Source organism: Colletes gigas, unplaced genomic scaffold (genome assembly GCF_013123115.1).
Source record: "Colletes gigas isolate AHSC1104 unplaced genomic scaffold, ASM1312311v1 Colletes_gigas_Sc00003, whole genome shotgun sequence".
NCBI lineage: Eukaryota > Metazoa > Arthropoda > Insecta > Hymenoptera > Colletidae > Colletes > Colletes gigas.
In genome coordinates, this window is record NW_025106632.1 from 3336920 (window position 1) to 3358508 (window position 21589).

Consider the following 21589-nt stretch of genomic DNA (forward strand, 5'->3'; position numbering starts at 1 on the left):
AACTTTTGAAAAACGTCGAACGCGAACCGGGAACGTCAAATAACAAGAAACGATCTCTCGAGTGTCTCTAAATTAATCATTTCGGAATCGTTCTAAAATGCATCGAGAAAACATTGATATTTCCTATCGTTACACAAAATTATTACGTTCCTGTTTTATTTACATCTTAAAAAGAAGAGTCAGAGAACCTCGTTTCAGATGATAACGTAGATACATAACACCACAAAATAGAACAGCGTACTAGAAACGTATTTGAAATTATTAATTCTCGTGTTACAGTGATCTAGAAAATAAATTTCGATATACTTGCCGTGGATTTTATATTACTCTCTTTGTACGTTCGAATATAATTTTTTCTTTTCCTTTAATATCTGGACATCGTATCGGAAAATGTTCCCCCCAGCAAACATTCCGTAGAACTCCCTCCGCTTTTTGCTTTCGCGTAGAATTTTCCATTTCGGAGATAACGAATCTCGTTTCTACGTCCCTCCAGTAACTGTTCCCTGCATTGGCGTTATCTGCACAAGCGATTTCAAACTACCAGCAATAATGAAACGTGCGTCCCCGATACAGCCAAGGAGAATAATCGCAATAGCGATGACAATAACATCGTTGCTATGAAATTAATTTCTAGAACGTCAACGATACCTGACAAATCGCTGCTTTCCGAGCCAGTGTTCGATTACGATGTTCCGCGATCGTGTTTCGGCGCTAATCCGCTAAACTCGTCGCTAATTAGGGACCTTGATGCAGCTCAAATTATGACTTGTGATTCGACGTCTAAACTGCAAGTGGCCTTTGGAACAACCCGTTAATCATGCGATCCGCCGTAAAGTTTACTCAGCCTGGCTCACGATTACGCAAAGACCCTACCTGGGATGTACAGGGTGGCCGATTTTAATCTATAAATGCAAATTACAACTATCAGCTGAAAACAAAAATCGAACAGCTTCGAGGGGAACATGAATTAAATGATCTGCAACTAAATTGTCCAAACCGACCATATACAATATTTTCGTAAAATCATAAAGAACTCAAAGTTGGTGTCGCGCTGTGTCTTTTTAGTCCACCCATGCAACTTTGTCGAGACGGAAAAACTATGCTAATGCAGCGTGTCTAGAGAGCGCGAAAAATGTTTGCAAAAATAGGAAAAGCAAAGACTCGGAAATCTTCGTCGAAAGGGTTTTTTTTAATAACTACACTCCACATCAAAGCGTTACGTTTTCAACAATAGCGAAAGGTAACAAACGTTTATTATATTACTGTGAATACGTACGAACGCCTACTCTCGATTCGCGCTGCAAATTCTCGCTCTGACAAGTCAAACTCGCTCTGTAAATTCTGCGATAAATATGAATTTTTCTAACGGGTAATCGTTTCGGTGACAACAATCTTTTTTTCGAGTGGAATCGTACTTTTCGAATTTGTTTACTCGAGAGAGAGAGTGGCGAATGATACCTCAAACGACAAATGTAGTTTCGGTTAATAAACTTCGTCTATTTTTTTTTCTTTTATTTAATTTTTACTGTTGCATCAACCCATTAGGGTCATTAGCGACCACAATACCTTACAAACGTTTGATATAGCATCAGGTTATATAAAATAAATAAATTTTATACGTTTAACATAGAAATATAAGGTACGCTAGACACAGAGATTAAATTAAATTAAATGATTGTCAAATTCTCTCTTCGTTCGCGGTATTTGTACCGAATGAATGAACTGGATGTTTGATGATTTGTCTCAAACGACAAATATACTTTCGGTTAACAAACTTCGTCTATTGTTTCACCGAACGCCGACTATAGGCAAAAGAATATTTGCAACCGTGTGGAGGATCGAAATTCTTTGGCCAAGATTGTCAAATTCTCTCTTCGTTCGCGGTATTTGTACCGAATGAATGAACTGGAAGTTTGACGCCCTTCTACAGGTTACGAGACATGTTTAAGGACTTCATTCACAACAAACGTAATTCACGGATGCCAGTGCGACGACGAAGCTTTTCCACGAATGCGTCTGAATTAACCGAAAACTCGGCACGACTGATGCTCGAATTAAACGGAATTCGAATGCAGGGAAACCCGAATTCTCGAAACTTCAATGGACCCTAATAGCGAACCGTATGCAAGCCACGCCGAATAATTGCATTGACAGTCCTGATAATAATCGAAGAATGTATTTCCAAAATACCAAATTGAACTACTTAAAATACGAGGGCTCTACGAAAAGCTCGTATTTTCAGTTTTATTTGATTTACTCTCCCATACTCTCTTTATTTGATTAATTATTGAAGTTTGTATAGTCGATTATGTATAGATTTTTTATAGGAGATATTTAACGACGAAAAACAAATGTTCGATCGTTTAATTTGAAGCAACTCGAGTTTATCGGTACGCATAAAATCGAAACACACTTAAACTACTTATTTCGAGGCTGTACGGTCGATGCCATTGAAAAATCTCATCGATCCAGCCAAAAATAATTAAGCCCTTCGGTGACGAACGCGAACAATGAAAATTGGAACGATACAATCGCTTTCGACGGCCCGTTAACATTTTTAAGAGGATGCTGTTATGTGCAAGCACATAGATCGTCGCTGTTTAACGGGATCCTTGCACCCGACGCATTTGCAATTTAATCGTAATGCTATTATGCGAAGAGGCGAACAAAATGGCAGAATAACGACGTACGAACCATTAGCAAAAAACGATTCGCGTTCAACGTGTTCGAATGATTCGATATACGGGCTCGAAGGTACAAACCGACCAAATAAACTATCTCGACATTTGTAAAACTACCAAAAATGAAATGCTATTAAAAAATGAAGAGAACGGGAAATAATCTTCAACACCAACTAGTTCGTTTTTACGGTTCTAACGGGACAATTTCTACAACTTCGTCGACTAGATTCCGCGGAAAGAAATATCTGTCACGAACAGTAGTACGTTAGACGCGAGCAATATAGGAGGACGAGTGCAAAAAAATTGCGATACGCGAGCATAAGTCCCGCGAGCACGTAGAACCATAAAACGTAAACGTCTGGAAAAAGAATCGTAAAGGCGTTTTCAATAATATTTCCGCGAGAAGAACGATCCCGTTCCGCCGTAACCGATCGCCGAAAGTGTCGCGTTTCCGCGCTCGGTGCTCGATTTTTCGCGCCGCGAACGTCAAATCAATTTGTCGCCAAATGCATCGAAATGATTTTAACCGAAGGGCGCGAAATTCCGCGCCTTCGTCGACGCTTTGCTTGAAAAGGTTCGACAGAAATATTTTCGGAGAACAAAAGTAACGTTGTCCGCAAATTAATTGAGCGTGTCGTATCTCCGCGGGAAGGATAATTGTAATTTAAGAAGATTCGTAAATTCCCGGAAGTTGATGCAGAGATAAGACGTAAACGTATGAAACTGTACAGCTGACAACAGCCTTGCACACATTCTCAGCTTCGTTTCTCTCCGTCCTTAAGATCATTTTCCCTCGACTTTCGCGTCTTATGAGGTTTCCTCGCTTACCCGGTAGAAACTATGCTCTATCAGGCGAGAGGGAAAAACGGCGTAGAGAAAATACGAAGGACGAGGTTAAGACGGGGGAAACGAGCGCGGAGGACGAGATGAAAGGGTAGGAGGAGGTAGGAAATAAAAGGAGGGCGAAAGGAGAGAGAGTAGAGTTATGGTTGTGGCCGAGTTCTCATACTCGAGAAGCCCCCGGAAGACTTTTGATGACACAAGACACGGGAATATAAATGCACTTGCGGGTCGTGCTCGACGGAAACTACACTGGAAAAACCAGTAGACCGCGGCATAAATCAAATTCTTTTTGTTGGCTAACCTGTCGCTTGGGGGAACAGTCGCTGTTTCCACTGGTACATCCCGTTTAATTCCGGAAAGTTGAGTCAATTGAAATGCAGCTTAAAGTTTTGCGTTACGGTTCGCTCGTTTCGGCCACTTGCGCGGTTTAGAACTAGATTTCACGATTCTAAAGAATCTCAAGTAGGCCAGGGGCTTTAGAATCGTAGATGTAAATGCCATTGACTCGCGAATAAGCGATAAAGAGATCCCAATGAACGTATCATTCGATTAGAAGCTTCGGTCGATCTAAACCGGGGCCTCTAAACTCGTGGACCTCTTCCTTGGAATACCATTTTTATGTTTTTATAATCGTTCGAGTTTGAAATCGATCGTTTCGCGTTAGTGACAAATATATTTTAGTATTTTTATATTACGTCGATGTTTCTCCATTCGATAGAAATGTTTGTTTTTGAAAATTTGCTGTATTTTATGTTTTGCGAAACGTTTTCCACTGAAAATTTCACCTGCCTTCAACAGAATCTAAAATGAATATGATATGAATTATCTTGAAACATGAAATAGATACAACTGAAGAATTAGGTATTTTCAAGGAAATCTTTGGCTTACACATAGAATGTTTAATTCAGAAACATTTCGATGTTTGCTCTCTTTTGTTGGTTTATCGATGCAAGCTACAAACATCCCTTTACATATGCATAAGCCAGCCCCGTCAGACTTCTCAGGCCACTTCTATAATCCTCTACACTTTTGCATCGAGGAGCTCCTCAGCTTCTGTGAATCGAAGAACAGAATATTCGTTAATAATTTTATCCACGGCTCATCAGTCGCCTATTTTCAGAGTGTTCTCGAAATTTGAAATCTTTAAACCTCGCGGGAATAATAATAAAGAATTTCGTGACTTTCTCCAGCTGTAATTCTTCCCTTCAATTTTTAAAGATATCATCTCCTCTGTCGTCGCTCTCTTAACCGTTCCCTTTCTTTCTTTTGTCCTTCCGCTCTCCTTTCTTCTTGTTTAAATTACCCTGAAAATATTTTTTCTCCCTTCGCCCGTCCCGTCCTTTGACTCCCATTTGAACAAAAAGGTGTCTTCTCGAGGCACTAAAAATAATAGGAAATTAAAAATTTTATAGAAAGGGTAAACGCTGAATAATTGCGGAAGAAAGTGAAAAGACGAGCAAGATTTAAGCAGAGAAAAACATCTTTCCTTGTTCAATTTCACACTCGAAATTCTTATTATCATTCAACGCGTTACTTGTATTCCTTGTTTTTTGAAAATATTCATTGCTCCGTTCGTCATCGTAGTTCTATGGCAAAAATTTATAGGAAAATCCTGGAGGAAATCGTCGCGATCCGGATCTATATAATTCCGAAAAAATTCCATTTCGTCAGCGAGAACCGAATATTATTGGACAAGTTAAAATTTCGCTCGGTCGTAAAATAGAGAAACGAAATATACGAGGACGCCGGTGGTTGGCCAGATTTCTCGCGCGTGTTTCCAGCTCATGGTACAGAAATATAAATAGCGTCGGGTGGGGTATGCAGGATATTTTATTTGGTCCGCGTTGCTATTACGAAATTTGCGGCAAAAAGGCTAGAGAAAGGGCCCTCGTTTCTGGGAGACTAGCCACGAGGCTGTTCGGCGCCGGGGTATTCATGAAAATTCATGCTAATAACGATAATTCAAATTCGAGCTTGAACCCGGCAATTCGACGGGTGAATTGCGGGCAGAAAAAAAAAGAAGGATGTAGCAGCCTCGACATTAGAGGATCGTTAGGACAGGATCGATCGATATCTCGCGGCGAAGGCGTGAAAATTGAGAGGTTCGCCAGAGTGGCGAAGCAAATGGGGAACAAGAGCAAACTGATGAGATTCGACGAGATTGCAGTATTGTTCGCGAAATATACGCGAGTATACCGGGAATCCTTTATTCTGTATTTCATTTTGTTCCTCTCGAATTACTACGTGTTAAGAATTATTAGATACGCCATACGTGAGATACTGTTTAATTGGAACCTATATTCCAAGATTGTCCACGGTTCTGCGATTTTCTAATACGTTTTCATTTTAGATACCATGGAAGATCCATTGTCCAGAAAATAGGGAAATGAAATATTTATTCGTAAACCAATCTTCGTAACATTCTTCGATCTAATTAAAATCTTCCAAATAATAACTCTTGTCTGTAATATAAATTGTTTATATGCTTCGAGATCTAGGTTCCATCGTTGGATAATGATAGTCTCGCTTAATTGTCACGTTAATTCTGGTTTATTGTAATTTACTGCGTTTCTGTGCCAACAGCCCCGAAACCAGAAGGTAAACGGCAAATATAAGCTGGTATTTATCGAGCATACCTGTCCTTCGTTTCGCGAATTTCAGTGTAACGTTACTCGCGCAATACGTTCCGCGTAGTATTTGATATTTGAATTTCGATAAGCCATATAAACACCAATATGTGTGTTACATGTATGGAATATTGTGTATCTTCGTGCGTGCTCGCGGTAGTTGTTCGCTTCAAGCACGACGGATAGGTTGATTTAATACAAAAGTTCGAGGCGAACTCGCGTCGAACAAGTTCTGCATATACAAGATTTCTATCTTGTAGTTAGAACAAAACTTTAGATTGCTGGAACGAAAGCCAGAACGAAACTTTAGATTGCTGAATTCGAGGTTGGACCTTGATACGCGCGAAACGTCGATCGATTCGGGCGCGATTAATAAGTTACGCTTAAACGATTAAATCGATAAGTGAGATGCTCTTGTCTACGATCGACAAACCGTGCCTCTTGAGCCCCCCTTTGAGGCTGTTTCTGCGTCCCTGTAATTGCTTAACCCCGATAGGACGAATGTTTAGTATTCTGATGCCCCGAACTATGCTGACCGTGGATCTGTATGCATCAAACGCCACGCGGTTGGTTTACCGATCAGTTATCCGGGGAGACTGTACGTTACAATTGCTTGAAAATGCAATCACCCTCTTAACGAACGCAAGACAGATAGCGGCCCTTAAAATGTACTTTTAAATTTGAAATTCTTTATTCATAATGTGCACCGTAGCGTTAACGTCTCATCGATCAACCACAGAGCCATTTTCGAAACGTTGAGATATTTTTGAAAATTCCATATGCAAGTGTGCAAAAAATATAAAAACAAGAAGTAGGTAATGATTAGTGTGTTGCTCTTTTTAACGTTGAAGAGCACGAAATACACGAATGATGGTTCACGAAATTTTATTCTTATCGCGCGGAATGCACGTAAATTTTGAAACCAAAAAGGTTAAGTGCCTTCGTTTTACCAGAGACATGTAAATTCCTGCACAACAAAAAGTGGAACAGATTTGAAATTAAGATAAATGAAACGCCATTAAAATGCAGTTGGCCTCTAGTTCAGATTCGCCTCCGTAAAATGAAAATTACGTTCTATATACACCTTTTGGTACGAAGTGTCGCATAAATCTTACCGAATCAAGTTAATTCATTTCAGCTGAGATTATTTAAATACCAATTGCAAATAGGTATTCATAAAGCACGAGTACATTTTTAATATCACTAAATACATCGTGGACATCGTGGAGTGATAAAATAAAATTTGTCGGTACTTGAATTCAAGAAGCTTCTATCTCGTACAAATTATTTCACACGAAACGTTGTTTTTGTTGACCAAATAATGGGATTCAAGCCCTCGTTAGAAGTTCGGTACGAATCCACCTTCGCGTCTTTTTAAAAACTCGTCCAAGAAATCCTTAGAAATCGTAGAATAGGATTTTTATGGACATAGTCCTTGAAAACATTGTTCGACTTCGATATTTGCCAACGATCTATCCATCATTGTAACTTCACCAGGCATTTGAACTATAGTATTGTACACGTTTGAAACTTTAAGGAAAAAATTTTGTTAACTGGATCTTTGTGTATCGTAATAGAAAATTTGACAAAATAATCGTACGATAAAACGTTCGACTTTCTCGTCGTTCTCGCGGAATTTCTAAAAACAATTCCTCGACGCGAGAAACAATAAACCGAAGTGGCGTGAAATTTACGAGAAAAAGAAGAAGAAGTGGGCTGTAGCGGGGCTGTTACAAATTGCGTTATCATGTACGCAGGAAGAATTTGAATCGGTCGGCTACAGAGATATATTAACCCCGTTCGACCTACATGCCACCAGGTGCTCCCACGAAATTCATATGTATCTTTCTCGTACGTGGTTCCAACCCCCCCCCACGATCCGCACGATTTCCTTTCGTATTTCTTTCGTATCCCCCGGTTGCACGGAATTAGCGGTACTTGGGCGTAAATACTGCAAATCCGGGACGAATACTCTTCATTTTCGAGCACGCTCGTCGTACGCCGTATAATTAATCGAATTAATTCCGCGTCTCGCTTGAATCGTCGCTGCTTCGAAACGCGCCGCGAGGATTCTCGATTTCTTTGTGCCTTTGTGCGATAAACGGCGGAGATTCCGTGCGGGTACTGTTCGGGACATTACGATGCTTCCACGATAATTTGCATCGAGCTGCTCCATGCTGGAATTCTCGACAGAGATACTTATTTCTGACCCCATTAACGCGCGTCCTTTTCTGGAATTTAATGTTGCTTCTAGTTCTGGAAACCAAATTTAATCGAACGCGAATAACTACAATTTTAATACATTTATAAACGACCTTAAAAATTTTTTTTTTGAGTACAAGGAATATTTTTTACCTTTAAAGTGAAATGATAATCGAGACTCTAACCGTGCGCGGTTCTTCGGAATTTGTAAAAAATGATGTGCCCGGAGAGGAAGTGCACGTTAGAATTTGCATCAAAAAGCTGAGTCGCTTTTCGTAATTAAATTATTCATGCCCGCAATCTCGTTATTCTATATGTCGTGTAATTAAAACGAAATTCCATACAATTCGTTCAAGCGCAATTAAGCTAGATAACGTGATTTGATACGTGCAAAGATTAACACGTAGCCAATTTGCATGAAAATTGTGGATTTTCTGCGATGTTTCGATGTTACTTATCGATTGCCACTTTACCGGGATATTATTTAATATTTGTTCGAGATAACCGTTCTTTTACCGAATAAAAACTTTCAACGATAATTATTTCCGATAACAGTTTATATATTTTAAATGAAGAATAAGAAAAATAGAAATAAAGACCAAGGCATTAGCCAACATAAAAATACGGCTATCAAATTAAGAATCTATGAAACCACCGGCAATTAAGGCTGCCTCGTTTAAACATCAATTATTGGCGCTATTCGCACGCGACTCCAATACCGAGATGATCGATTCCGACTTATGGAACGTTTGAAAAATAAAGCCCAGCACGATGGAAGAAAAGGGTCTGTTGAAAGTCATAGTTGTGAAGAGCTGGAGTTGAAGTTCGCATTTCTTGTTCCTCCCCGAAGGTGTCGAGTGTTTTAATTTCATGGGGCGTTAAATACGTGCTCGAAGATGAAAGAGAAAAAAGACGGGGAAGATCGCGGGGAGGAAAGAGGAGAAGGGGGAAAAATGTCGGGAAGATTCCGAGAGAATAAGGACGATCGTTATGAAAACTTCTTAAATTTTTTTATGCCTGTCGGCGTGGTATTATTCCAATAAATTTGTTTGTTTCCCCGAACGAATAATCGAATCAATTCCGCGTCGAATTGGCCTCCCCGGGATCGAGAAAACATTTTTCGCGTGACCAACAATCCTCGACGTGGCATATTTTCTTTCCTGGACGAGTAATGGAGAAGATCGCGTGATTTGGAAAGTTTACATCAGTCGCTTTCAAAACTTTCTGTAAAAGGTACTTTTCTACAAGATTTTTAAACACGTCATCGAACAATCGTCCAACGCAATAAACGAAGTCTTTCGTGTAATGAATTTTTCGAACTGTAACTTGAAACTTGTAAGTATCGTTGTAAATCCTTATTTGTGGAATTTTATTATTGAAAAATGACAAACTATTGAACGATTATTCGTTGAAAAGTTTTCCTTCCAAAGCGAGCCTTCCACTTGTAAATATTGTACACTTTATCAATGAAGTTATTAATAGATCAGGTTGAATATAGTATAGCGTAATTGCTTAGTGTACTTAATCGGGCTATTAATAAACGATAGATTCTGTGTGAACCATGAAATATTGCGCTAACCAACTGTGGCTTATTAACAGGCCACAATTTGTAGTGTATCTCGTTCATTATGAGTCCATAATTTATTAGAATCACAGTTTGTTATTAGGTCGCGTGATATTAATAGATCGTATCTTATCATTAAACAATGAGATGCCAGTGAATCATAGTTCAATGATAAATTACATATTACCAGCAAATCGAGATTAATTAGTGGATCATAATATATTGATCAGAGTTATTAAAATATTTGAAATATTAATGTGATTGTATTGGGTGTATCCTGACTCAGATAGATAAATTAAGCGTACTTTATAACTTCTAATAACTTTAACATAATATTAATCATAATACTCTGCAAGATAGCGGGTTTTTTAAGTCCAAATTGTCGATGTAAAAAGAATCTATAAAGGCTTCATTTTTGTTTTTAAATGAAATATAATTTTTGTGCTCTTTAACTACAGAAATTTCAAATATTATACCTCATCGTTTTCATCAGCTACGCTACACTTCTTGCGAGCCTAATCTCAACATTCTCCGCGCCGTAGAAAGCCTTTTAGGATATCTCGTTTTACCCGCTTGTGCACCGCGGCAGAAAATCACTTGGAATTTTTTAAGCAAGCAACGTATCGAAAATCTAAAAAGAAGTTTCAAAAGGCTAATAAAAACTTATCGAACCGCGACATCTATCGTTTTATTATTGCCAGTTTCAACATTTCAAGGTAAGAGTGTTCAAATATAAACGTCAATTTTGAAATAAAAAAAAATTTATCTTGATATTTATATTTGAAAAAAGCTTTAGAAAATAATGAATATATAGGAAATGGATTTTAATTACACGAACGTCATTTTCGTTTGAACAGTAACTAGATTTCCTTTGCGTTGTTCTAACAACAAATATCTCATTTAAATGATCTATCGCCTGCTACCGTATAATAATCGTCTGATAAATTATTCGTCGTACGAGACTCGTTGTCTTTCGCGATACAATATTAATGCAAAAGTTGCTAACGATCCCTTAATTCATGCTTAATCCCTTCCTGGATGTAACGATCATTCGTTACAACAATGGTTGACTTTCACAAAGGATTCCATTTCGAAACTATAGAATCATAACCATACAATAATACGTGCTTGGCTCAGTCTGTTACATAGTCCTGATAATTGAGTCGTTTAATCCAGAGATTACGCAAGATGATTTTAACGAGCTCACAGTGAAATCGCCAAAACACACACGAAAGTCCATTTTTAGAGTTTCGACCGCGTTCTAAGACGTTCAATTCTCGTTTAAGAGAATGGCGCCATCGGACAAACGTAATCAGGAGCTGAATAATTATTGGAATTTTCCGCAGCTACGACAATCGAGGATTAAATTAAAAAATCACTGTAACTTCTCTTCGATCGTGCTTTCTCTGCGATTTTATACCTTCATCGTCCAGAGATTGAAACGTTGTTTTTATTAAACGTTCAAGTCGGGAGGATTGAGGAGAAAAGCACTGGATTATTCAAAGATATTATTAAGAAAATACAGAGAAGTCCGGTCATTTTCGTTAACACTAGATTGCCCAAGGAAGTAATTTTGACTGCTTTTTAATTTCAATTAGAAAAACAATTCTGTATATAATGACACAATTTCTTAGAATTTTGTGACTTTTTGTACAACATATAAATGCGTTTATTAATAATTGTAGTTACCTCCCCCTCCTTCATTTTCGGTATATATATATGTGTTATACCTATATTGCCCAGGAGCAGTAATTTTGACTGCTTGGGAAATTTTAAATAATCAAATCACTCTTATTATTGAATCGAGTAAATTTCTTATATGACCAGTTCATATTCATTTTTTTTTTTCGATTACCAACACATGATAACGTACAAGTACATGATAAATTCTCAATCTGGGCGTATACTTGATAAGTTGCAGTTTCTCAATAAGCTAAAGTAGTACTTGTTATTCGAATCTTTATGCAGTGATACTTGTTCCAACAAGTTGTTTATTTTATTTCTTTTGCGCCCTAAATTCATAATATTAAAACCTAAATATTAAAAATTAATTTTAAACAAATTTCTTTCACGATACAGTTATTTTGACTGCTTTTGGGCAATATAGGTATATACCAAGTTTCAGTCTTTCTAGTGTTAATAAATACACAAGGAATTTGTTAATAATGAGTAAACACTGGCATCGAAGGGAGAAGAGTTTCGGGATGCAGTACGTCGTAATGTTAAGCTCGTACACGGTTCCCACCTCGCCCCCATGAAAAATTATCGTTATTCGAAACTCACGGTCGTGAATTTTAAAGCAGTCTTGCTCGCGTATGCGCGTTCGAAAGTGTCGAGGAACGACGATAATTTGCGATTCACCATCGAAGGGAGCCCGCCTTGGCCACGTACCATGAATGTTATGGCGTTCCACGGTGGCGCCAGGTGTGACGAACGTTTCAATTTTTCAGCCTCCCTTCGTATTTAAAGCGTGTACAAATAAACGATCGTGCCCTATCGTTTCTCCCAGCGTCACGTGTGATCAAGAGTATACGTATTTACATACATTCTATATAAACACACATTTACTTCTCCATCTTTTGCGAATATTGAACACGTTGTACTTTATTACTCTTGAATTCTTTGCACTGTTACTATTTACCGGGACCTCGATGTTGCCTTTATTTATTTCAATGCACACTCGTGAACGTAGACACACTTGGGTGGATTGGGATTTGACTTTCTCGCGTCTCGTATTTTATGAAAATAATTTTTATTTTTTTATAACGTCCTGGAAAAAACACTTTTTTCGTGTTCAATTCACGATCGTGGATTTTACAATGTTATTGGTTGAATGCGGATAAATATTTGATTATTTACATTTAGCATTACCAGCAAATATTATGTGTTTATTCGTTGCAAGTTGATATATTAAATTATTAATAATATCCTTTCGGTGTTTTATATTAATTTGTGTATTGATTTATTTCAGTTGAGCAGCGTTTAAACAATTAAATACCATGTATTTTATGCTGCGGTTTCTATATTACAAATTTATTAGCATTAAGAGAGTTCGTAGTAAATTACGTTTATCGTTAAGGTACATTTATTTACCACTAAAGTTTTTCCTTTAATCGTCCAAGTTGGAATTAAGCTACGCAAGAGAATCGATTTTTAATTAGATCTGTTTTTAGCGAATTCGGTAAACCAGAACGTTCGAAGTTACGGTATCTACCAGATAATCGAGTACAAATCTTTTTGTTACCAATTTCTTATCGGTGATGTTATTTTCTTATACACGTCGTATTACAGTTTTACGAAATTCGAGATATTCGTTGCAAATTGGTCGCAGATTAAAAACATATACGTACATAATATCAAATATCGGTATTATTAATATTCCAGAAATAAATTCAATAACGATGCCATTATTGGCGCTATACATGCATATTCATTTCACTGTACTTTCATTTCTATCCTCTTAATATACAATTCCAAATGATTTTATTATTCTCTGCTGCCCGCGTCTCGTGGGATCTGATATATCCTCGTTAAAACAATTTTCAGGGAAATTAAAAGATTTTTCATTCGAAAGACGCGTTTAACCTCGATCCACGAATGCATATAATCATTTGAAAATTCTCTCGTGGCTGTACCTAAGAAAAAGATATTTATTCCGTAGTCGGATAAAAATATATCAGCTCGAGAGGAACTTTATTTTTACGATCGGTGTTTGTTTAATTTAATTCCCGGCCGTAAACCATTCGATGTTTATTAATGATTACACCAAACCCAATAAGCAAATATTGAAAACAATATATTTTATTTGCAATTTTATGCATCGATACGCGGCGCGAATATAATTGTTAATTGAAACTGCCAGCCCGCGGTTTAAAGTATTACGCCAGGGGATTTATTTTTCAAGCAAGAAATTTGAAAAACGATTCGCGAACTGTCGTTGGACGGGACTAAGATTGATAGAATTTTGTTTTTACGATCGAAGGACTGCTGGGAAAACTGCGAGGTCTAGGGCAGTATCTATTGAAAAATCCGGAAGAATATGGGAGGAAGAAGATCCCTGGACGACCCAGAGACGAGCCATTTTACGAACTGCTCCTAATTCCGAAGGGACCGCGAGGGAAATTGCGAAAACGACCGTCATTAAAACGAATATAAAAACACGGTACACCGTATGTTGCATAGAATCAAAACGAATCAACTGACGAAAGTTCAGACAATGTCTGCCATTAAGGAAGAAAAATTGCGTATGCTGCGAAGTGTACTTGTTAATTTAACACTAAATCTACCGATCAAATAACCAGTCTTTCTTTTTCTCTTTAACGAGGCAACGTACTCCAAATTATACAGAAAATTGTGTTTTGAAGTTTATTCGTAAGATATCTTCCCTTGTTTTATGCATGCATTTTAAGAATCTGTACAAAAATATTCAATAATTTTACTCTAAACGTGCACACTTAACATCGTAAAGAAAATTTACAAACTACGTAGAAATTTGTTAATTTTCATCGGATGAGAGATAGAACGCCCTTGAAAACGAATTTTGTTTCGAGTACCGTAGTTAATTTCGGAGAAAATAATTATTTACAAAAAAATGGCATAGTAATTATGCAAACATCCTGTATGCAAATTTAAATTAATTTTCAATTAAATAAACAATTTATAGTTCAGTTACGATCGCTAAGAATTGCTAAAACTTCTTTGGGTGCATAGAGTCGAAGTAAATTTTAAAATAAACAAAGAAGGCAGCATAAAAAATAATAGTTGTTAGGTTCGTTGGATAGGGGATGAAATGCCCTTTAAAATGAGCGTTCATATGAATCGATAGCATAATTAGTTCTGGAGATATAGCGATTTTAGTTTCAAGTCGATCGCGTAAAAGTAAATTGCAAAATAAACATAGAAGACAAAATAAATTATAAGAGTAGTTACGTTCATTGGATAGGGGATGAAATGCCCTTTAAAATGAGCGTTTGTATAAGCCGATAGCATAATTAGTTCTGGAGATATAGCGATTTTAGTTTCAAGTCGATCGCGTAAAAGTAAATTGCAAAATAAACATAGAAGACAGCATAAATAATAATAGTTGTTAGGCTCGTTGGATAGGGGATGAAATGCCCTTTAAAATGAGCGTTCAAACCAGTGGATAGCGTAATTAGTTCCGGAGATATGAGGATTTTAATTTCAAGTCGATGCGGTGGCTAGTTTCGGAGATACGAGGCTTCGAAGCTTTGTTTACGTTTCATTGACTCGAGATGAATGAACTCGCGCGCGTAAATAGTAGCGCGTAGTAAATTCTTGGAAACACTACGCGGAACTAGGTCACGACAGTCACGTTCGTAAGGTAGGTCAGCACGATGCACGTGCGAGAGAGAGGTCCGACGCGCTAGACGAAGACAGCGATAGACGAATTAAAAAAATTACCTTTTACATAAATTACGATATCTCCGAAACGAAAAGTCCGATCGACAAAAACCAAAAGCCATTTCAAAGAGGAGGCTTTGCCGCTGCCAATGGTGGCTCGATCATGGAGGAAATGCTAATAATTTCGAAACTGCAGGTAATTAAAGTTTTTAGTAATTTCAATGCGCGAATAGCCTGCCGTAACACGGGAAGAGCCATAAGAGAATTTCTTTTAAATTACCTATTTACATAAATTACGATATCTCGAAAACGGGAAGTCCGATCGACGGAAACAAAAAACCATTTTAAAGGGGAGGCTTTGCCGCTTCTAACAGTGGATTAATAATTCATAAAACACTAGTAGTTTCGGAACTGCACGCGTCTAAAGTTTAACTATTTTTAATACGTTAATACGCGTTGTTAGACTGTTCTGAGACAGTGGAAACTGAAGATTCTCTCCTTTCATCTTTGCTACATGTTTCCTATTTACTTGGGAAGTTAACCAGAATTTGATAACAAATCTTGCCCACTTTTTTACAAAAAAATATAAACCATTCATCCAATTAGATGATCGGTCGTGGTAGACAAGACAGACTACACATTTTTCTGAGAAAACACACAATAAGAATAGAAGTGAATATTGTAAATTTCATTGTAAATGGCGGTAAAATAATACTCCGTGTTAGAAATTGTGAACGAGATTTTAAAAACGATCTTTTTTGACCATTCGTGGTAGAAATTTTTTGATCGAATCTCGTAACGTCACTCTTGAAAATCACACCACTCTTAATTCAAGGAATATTTAAAAATATATTGTTTATACAAAAGAAACGTCGCGCGAAAAAAATACCACGTACACCTGCGTACGTTTTAACAGAATATTTTTAACTGACCCTTCGCTCCGTACATTTCTCCCTAAATCGCCACGAATGAAAGTCACAGCGAAATGAATTTTGTTTTATAACCGGAGTTTCCCCGGGACGAGCCCGTTTTTATGGAAATTCGCATTCAGAGGGAGCAAATGGAATTTCCGGGATCTCAATGAGCAGCTAAGCAGATCGTACCGCGATAGGGCGAATTTGTGTAATAATTGGAAGCAGAATATATCGCAGATAAGCAGTCGTTAGCAATAACAAGTTTTGCAAACTCGTTGTCCACTTAACGTGCTCTTATTCGCTACGAGTATGACAAATTATAAGTACGACCTGTATTTTTACACGCGGCGAAACGTGACAAACATTATTTCTCTCGTATCGTATTTATGCAAATGTTTATATTGGGATTTCTATCTCTCCGGATTATTCTGTTACCATCCCAAATATTCGAATATCCAGATTATTATTCTTGAAATATTAAAATCCCCCATTCTTCCACGAACCCTTCACACATTATAAAGTTCTTTCAAGCATCCTCTTTCGTCATTCTGTCAATTTTTTTCTTACGTTTCACTCACGTTCACTCATATTGTCGCGAAATCTAACGTTTCGATAAATAGATCGCTGAAAATCGCAGGATTTATAACTTCCACGCCTCTTATGATCGACGACCACTGATCTCCGGATAGATTAAGCGAAAAGCAAATTCCTCCGTGAAAAGTGATCCTTAGTTTTACCTCGGATCGAGAATGCGAGACGTTTTGTTAAACGTTTATTGCGACTGCTTTCACGCGATTTTACGGTTTCGTGCGCTTTACTCGCTTTTCAACACCCTCCGCGCCGCTCCGCCTCTTTTAAAATCCTTACGAACGAAATAAAGCGAAATTTTTCCAGTACACCTTCCTTCGCTGCTTTTTTCACCGCCTCCACTCCGACCTGGTTACCGAGAAATGAATTCGCGCACCGAACTTCGCTGCCAGGGAATATAGAATGAAAATATTTAACGTGCCGGCAAATAGACAAAGAGAAATTCGTTAAATTGCTTCAGCGGTGTACGTGTTTAGGGAAATTATTACGTTCGCGATGTTACGAATTATACTAGAGGGGTTAGCTCTGTACAGCACCATAAATTTCAGTGCAAACTTCGTTGAACCGGGAGACCAAAGAAACTGCTATTATTCCAAAAAGAATAATTTAAACGACAAAAATAATCGAAACTTCTCCGCGTGAAACGACAGGTTGGATAATTTCGTATTAATCTATGCAACAAAATGAATGTACGAGAACAATGTACAAGGAAGCAATATACTTTCGACATATAGACACGTATGACAAAACTGAGTATTATGGAAGTGAAATCTATAAAATTGCAGTTTTTTAAGAATACATTTTCTTCAACTTTGCGAATATTTAATGAACAACGGAGAAATTTTTGTTCGAATAAACCGTAAGTTGTTAGCTTCGTAACCGAAGCATCGAATGGAAAAATGATACGTGTAAATATTAAGCGGCGTGTTGTTTATTCGCGTTTCAGAAATCTTGGACGCCGGAGATGCATCCGGCAGATTGTCCGTTTAATTTAATTATTCAGGAACGAGCGAGTTTCACAAAGCGTTCCCCGGTTGGTACTCTTCTTTATCCCTGGGAGCATACGTCGTTTCTCGCGCTACTTTCGCCCGAAACAAAGCGTAAATCCGACGAAAATGGGCGGATACACGAAAATCGAACGCAGAAATCCGGGGATTTCCGCATGAAAAATCTCAAGTCTCCGCCTCCCCCCCCGCCTGGTAACTCGCGACGAAATATTGTCTGACGAATGCTTCCGCGTTCTTGTTGACTCGTTCCTCGTTGGCGAAATCGCGCGGGCGATATTTTGTCTCGCGTCGCGACGCGTCGTCGAATATTTTGAATTTCCCTGTGATTGATCGGGGTCGAGGGCACTCTTCTCCTCGGAGAGCGCGGCACTCAAAGGTACGATTTTTCGATATCCGTAGGTAATTCCGAAAAAAGCAGGTCGCGCCAGTCGTAATCGATGAGGTATCGCCGCATGAGAAACTCGAAAACATTTAAAACAACCCTGGCCGAACGAGAGCTACAAATTTTATCCCATCGGTTCCTTAATGCAGCTATATTTAACGACTTTGCTCCGTCTAGCGAGAGCAAACAAGCATTATTGTTAAGAAAAAAGGACGAGTTTATTTCTCTGGCACTGGATACATATACTTTCATTGCCTGCTGAGAACGTTCGAGTTACAAATGTTTGATTTGTCTCGAATGTTTCGTTGCATTACATATTTTTATGTCCAACGGAACGTTTGTGTACAGCCATATTTTTGCTCGTTTTGTGTCTAAGTTTGTTATTTTATATCCTGACCTCATCAACAATTATGCTCATGAAAGAGACATACCAGAAGTTCTTTCGATACGAAGCCAACTTGATCGCTCATAATCGAACGTAAACGAAAGAATTAATGAGATAAAGGTTACAGGAGCATCGGGCCAAACGCTAATTACGAAAGTTAATTGCATCCCGCGTCAATGATATTAGTCATGATAATTTCATGTTTCGCCGGCCGGGACAAATTAAAACACAATGTTACCGATCTCGTATGCGGATTGATGTACAGATACATAGATCCTAGCGCGGATTAAATTTTAGGATTAGCCTGGATATTGAAACTCAAATTGATAGAAGATACGGAATCTCGAGCTCGCGTATCCAAAACCAGATAAATCTGTTTCGATCAAAATTGAAATATGTTACGTCACCGTGAGAGCGTGACATTAATTACTCTGACATACTGTAGGTATTCTCTCGCGCGTTCCACGTCAATACGTAATACGTAGTTATTGAAGCAAACGATACAAAGGTACGGATTTTCGATTAAAACGAATCGCGATATTTTAATTAACTAATGCCTCCTTTCGGGTTAACTTCGATGAACGGTGTTTCGGAGTTCATTTTGCGAAACTGATCCGCTTTGCGGTTGTGAGTTTCTTTGATTTGGTGACCCAATTCTTACTTTTAAATTCCTTTGTTTCCAAAAACATTCGTTCCAAAATTTTACCTACAACGTGTAGCTGAAATAATAATTCTAATGCTATTGCTGAAAGCTTTTGCTTAAATTTAGAGCCCACGATATCGTATCTATACCTAGTGGTAATATTGTTCACTAACCTCAGATATTTCGTTATTTAAAATAAACAAAAGTCCAAACAGAGCACTATATTTTTCTACCTGCGTTTGTATCAGCATTGAATTAATTTTAGTGGTATATTTCACTTGTGGAAGCAATACTTATCGATAATATTATATATTTTCGTCGAAGACGGTACAGGGTTACTTCAAAATCAACAACCCGTTTCCCATTACTACCAGTTTTACCCAGCCCCGTATTTAAAGCCAGCTCTCGTAAATAAAAAAACGTAGGTCGTAACGTGACAATTCCCAGCGTTAAATAATTACCTTCGATATTATCTGCGCGTAAAAATTAATCGATTTTCGTTGAACGGAATAAGCGAATTCGAACGTAATTAGTATGCAAACCCTCGCTACTACATAAACAACGAACTGGTATATTTCCCCGTGATTTCGATGACCCGTTCGACGGTTCTTACTTTGTCATTATACTGTACTTTTACAGATTTTAATAAAATATCGCGTCGACGTTCGATAACTGAGACGTGTTCGACCTTAAACGCTGAGGCATCTCCAATATCCCAGGGGTTTACCAAAGCCACTTATTACGCTAAAACCACGCGTTGTTTTTCCAGGATAAACAGTCGCAGACAACCCTTCCGATAAATGCACCGTATGCACTCGCATACTCCGGTCGAATTATCCCTTATCCCATCTTTCCCTAAAATCTCGAGGCGTGGAAGTTACTTTTAGACGTCGAAATTTTAGAAAGTGGCCCTCAGAAATATTTTTTTTTTTTAAGAAAAATCCGTCGAGGGTTTCTTCTAGCAGCGGTTTTGCAATGCATCGATGAATTCTGCGGTTCAAAATGGAACCGCCGCTCGGAATCGTGTCTGGGAAACGCGCGCAGAATCAATGCTGGATCTTCTGCATTTGAATAATTGAAAAGGGCTCACGGCAGATCTGAAATCGTTGGAATGAGATTAATTAAGCTCGCTCGGCTACTCTGCACGTGTACGAGATGACAGCGGGCGCGTTAATGCTATGTAAAGTGCATTATATACGTACACAAACACACGCAACGGCGGAACGTTTAATTGGATTATTTTCTAATTTCAATCGGAACTTTCCTGCTATTTCGTTCCCCGCCGGTCCCCCCCCGTAAATCCGTCCGGTGAATGTGCATCGCTTAAATTCCCTTCCTTTACAGACGCCGATTAAATCTGATCGAATAGTTTAATTACGTTTAATTAATTCCGATGTAATTAACACGGAGATGTAAAATTTTCGTCTACCAGTCGGCTTTCAGATCGAAATTGTTCTAATCCTCACAGACGATGTGCATCTTAACGATTTAACAAATCACATAATTTTAAATATTTCCTACAAAATTTATTATGATAAATGTACGACTATCGAATCGCTAAAGTTCCCTTTATTTTGTCGTGCATCCAGTCTAATCTACATTGCAGTGTTCTATTCTCCTAATCTCTCAGTTGCTATTAACGTGTATCATAAACCCATATTGAAGTATGTTTGCGTGGTTGCACGGGCAGAGCACTTTAAAGTGCGACGTTACAGTATTACGATAATCTACCTAAACGCGTCGTATTAGAAACCAATTTTTTCTAATCCTCTTACTTCGGATCAGGCTTCCACGAGAGAAACAGTACAATATTTTTAGGCGAACAGAACTTTCTCTAAAACTTGTTGCTAAAAATAAATAACGCAATTAATTAGAATAAATAACGCGGATTAAAATCGATCGCGACTCCCTCTTTCATACGCGAACTTTTATTTCGACGAAGCTTAATACTATTATCGATATAACTGTCCGCATATTCATTGGCGTATCAACCCATCATATTCAACTTTAAAATCTTCCGTATCGTTTTTAAATTTGAATAATCGACTCTCCGTTTCGCGAAATATTTTTATAAAACACGCGAAACTGTTCTTCTCGTCCGTCCGTATTATCATATTTCGGATCGAACGTTTCTTTTTTCGTTTAATTACGTTCGAGGGAGTTTGAAGTCAAAACGTTTACGAAGAAGCACGCGTCTTTTATTATTTTCCGTTTAAATATTTCGCGCAACAGATGCTACGGCGAAGGCTATTAATCAAACAGCGCCCTGTTTGCTTCGCCCATGCATTTCCGGGAACGCGTGCACTCTTCAGTTTGCAAGTTGCAAGGCCAGCTGAGGGAACTTGCATTTCTTCGTCGCTCGAAGGAATGATCCTTTAAAGACGGGTAAATT

At 38.1% G+C, this 21589-nt stretch overlaps 1 protein-coding gene across 4 annotated transcripts in view; it reads left to right on the forward strand.

Annotated features, from left to right (window-relative positions):
* LOC122404627 (collagen alpha-1(XVIII) chain) overlaps nt 1-21589 on the forward strand; it is a 313588-nt gene that overhangs the window by 257701 nt on the left and 34298 nt on the right. The window lies entirely within an intron of this gene.